This window comes from Mus musculus, chromosome 13 (genome assembly GCF_000001635.26).
Source record: "Mus musculus strain C57BL/6J chromosome 13, GRCm38.p6 C57BL/6J".
Taxonomy (NCBI): domain Eukaryota; kingdom Metazoa; phylum Chordata; class Mammalia; order Rodentia; family Muridae; genus Mus; species Mus musculus.
Genome location: NC_000079.6, coordinates 116,124,627 through 116,128,150, shown reverse-complemented (window position 1 = coordinate 116,128,150; position 3,524 = coordinate 116,124,627).

Genomic DNA, 3,524 nt, shown 5'->3' with positions numbered 1-3,524 from the left:
CAACATTGTAAAAATGGCTATCTTGCCAAAAGCAATCTACAGATTCAATGCAATCCCCATCAAAATTCCAACTCAATTCTTCAACGAATTGGAAGGAGCAATTTGCAAATTTGTCTGGAATAACAAAAAACCTAGGATAGCAAAAAGTCTTCTCAAGGATAAAAGAACTTCTGGCGGAATCACCATGCCAGACCTAAAGCTTTACTACAGAGCAATTGTGATAAAAACTGCATGGTACTGGTATAGAGACAGACAAGTAGACCAATGGAATAGAATTGAAGATCCAGAAATGAACCCACACACCTATGGTCACTTGATCTTCGACAAGGGAGCTAAAACCATCCAGTGGAAGAAAGACAGCATTTTCAACAATTGGTGCTGGCACAACTGGTTGTTATCGTGTAGAAGAATGCGAATCGATCCATACTTATCTCCTTGTACTAAGGTCAAATCTAAGTGGATCAAGGAACTTCACATAAAACCAGAGACACTGAAACTTATAGAGGAGAAAGTGGGGAAAAGCCTTGAAGATATGGGCACAGGGGAAAAATTCCTGAACAGAACAGCAATGGCTTGTGCTGTAAGATCGAGAATCGACAAATGGGACCTAATGAAACTCCAAAGTTTCTGCAAGGCAAAAGACACCGTCAATAAGACAAAAAGACCACCAACAGATTGGGAAAGGATCTTTACCTATCCTAAATCAGATAGGGGACTAATATCCAACATATATAAAGAACTCAAGAAGGTGGACTTCAGAAAATCAAATAACCCCATTAAAAAATGGGGCTCAGAACTGAACAAAGAATTCTCACCTGAGGAATACTGAATGGCAGAGAAGCACTTGAAAAAATGTTCAACATCCTTAATCATCAGGGAAATGCAAATCAAAACAACCCTGAGATTCCACCTCACACCAGTCAGAATGGCTAAGATCAAAAATTCAGGTGACAGCAGATGCTGGCGAGGATGTGGAGAAAGAGGAACACTCCTCCATTGTTGGTGGGAGTGCAGGCTTGTACAACCACTCTGGAAATCAGTCTGGCGGTTCCTCAGAAAACTGGACATGGTACTACCGGAGGATCCAGCAATACCTCTCCTGGGCATATATCCAGAAGATGCCCCAACAGGTAAGAAGGACACATGCTCCACTATGTTCATAGCAGCCTTATTTATAATAGCCAGAAGCTGGAAAGAACCTAGATGCCCCTCAACAGAGGAATGGACACAGAAATTGTGGTACATCTACACAATGGAGTACTACTCAGCTATTAAAAAGAATGAATTTATGAAATTCCTAGCCAAATGGATGGACCTGGAGGGCATCATCCTGAGTGAGGTAACACATTCACAAAGAAACTCACAGAATATGTATTCACTGATAAGTGGATATTAGCCCCAAACCTAGGATACCCAAGATATAAGATATAATTTGCTAAACACATGAAACTCAAGGAGAATGAAGACTGAAGTGTGGACACTATGCCCCTCCTTAGATTTGGGAACAAAACACCCTTGGAAGGAGTTACAGAGACGGAGTTTGGAGCTGAGATGAAAGGATGGACCATGTAGAGACTGCCATAGCCAGGGATCCACCCCATAATCAGCATCCAAACGCTGACACCATTGCATACACTAGCAAGATTTTATTGAAAGGACGCAGATGTAGCTGTCTCTTGTGAGACTATGCCGGGGCCCAGCAAACACAGAAGTGGATGCTCACAGTCAGCTAATGGATGGATCATAGGGCTCCCAATGGAGGAGCTAGAGAAAGTAGCCAAGGAGCTAAAGGGATCTGCAACCCTATAGGTGGAACAACATTATGAGCTAACCAGTACCCCGGAGCTCTTGACTCTAGCTGCATATATATCAAAAGATGGCCTAGTCGGCCATCACTGGAAAGAGAGGCCCATTGGACTTGCAAACTTTATATGCCCCAGTACAGGGGAATACCAGGGCCAAAAAGGGGGAGTGGGTGGGCAGGGGAGTGGGGGTGGGTGGATATGGGGGACTTTTGGTATAGCATTGGAAATGTAAATGAGTTAAATACCTAATAAAAAAAAATAAAAAAAAATAAAATAAAATAAGTTTTGGCTATATTTAGCCTATCTTCCCTAACTATTCCTGGATGCACACACTTCCTTGGCCCATTCAACCACTGTCTGTTTTTCAGTGCATCAAGTTCAATGTGTAATGCTAAATTACTCTTGTATATGGGTGCTTGGATGTACTATAGTTGAATACATATTTCATATATATGTAGACATATGTGTCCCACATATATATTCCATTCCATATATATTCCATATTGTTTGTGGTGGTTTGAATATGCTTGGCCCAGAAAGAGGCTCTACTAGGAGATGTGGCTCTTTTGAAGTAGGTGTATCACCGTGAGTATGGGTTTTAAGACCCTCATTCTAACTGTCTGGAAACAAGTATTCTCCTAGCTGTCTTCAGATGAGGATATAGAACTCTTAGCTCTTCTGCAGGCCATGCATTCCTGGACACTGTCATGTTTCTGCCTTGATGATAATGGACTGAACCTCTGAACCTGTAAGCCAGCTCCAATTAAATGTTGTTTTCATAAGAGTTGCCTTGGTCATGGTGTCTGTCCATAGCAGCAAAACTCTAACTAAGACAATTCTCCATATGTATGTGTGTGTGTCTGTTTGTGTTTGTGTTTTGTGTGTGTGTGTGTATAGTACCTAAGTTTTTCTTGTTACTAACAATTACTCTTTTTAATAACACACATGATCATTGAATGGGGTGAATAACAAACTAAGTGAGTGAATAGCAATACGTAAAAAGCCTCAAGTGACAAAACAAATAAGAGCTTTTCCCTCAGTGCATCCATGTAATGAATTTCTGGTGAGGAGGAAATTTTAAGTGGCATGGAAACTGCACACTGATTTCTTTCTATAAAAAGTCAAAACTCTTGACAAGACATTCAGACAAGAAATTAAAAAAATTAACAAAAGGAGAATAGTTTTCTAAATTGTATTTTGTGGGAAGAAAACTTGAAGTAGAGTGTATACTCTAACAAACAAAAGGAATCATGAAGAAAACTAAGTAGAAGCACAAAGAAACAAGAACCTATAAATCACATCAACATATATATATTACATGGTTATCAGGAGACCATCTATCACATCAGTATATGCATTCATGATTATTAGAAAAGAAGAGGCAAGAAGACAAAGGAGACAAAGGGTGTTAGAGTGATGACTCAGTGGGTAAGAATACTTCATGTATAAATTTGAGGGCTTTAGCTTAAATCCCAGCACCCATATAACCAACCATGGTTGTGACTTTGTGCACACACATAACCCCAGGGCTGAGAAGAAAGAGACGGAAAGATCACTGGGATTTGGTGACCATTGGCCTAGCATAGATTCAAAGACACATTGTCTCAATGTGTTAAGGCATAAAGTGATACAAGTAGACACCAGAACTCCTTCTCTGACCTCCACATGCTTACACACACACACACATACCAACACACACACATACACATAATGCATTAC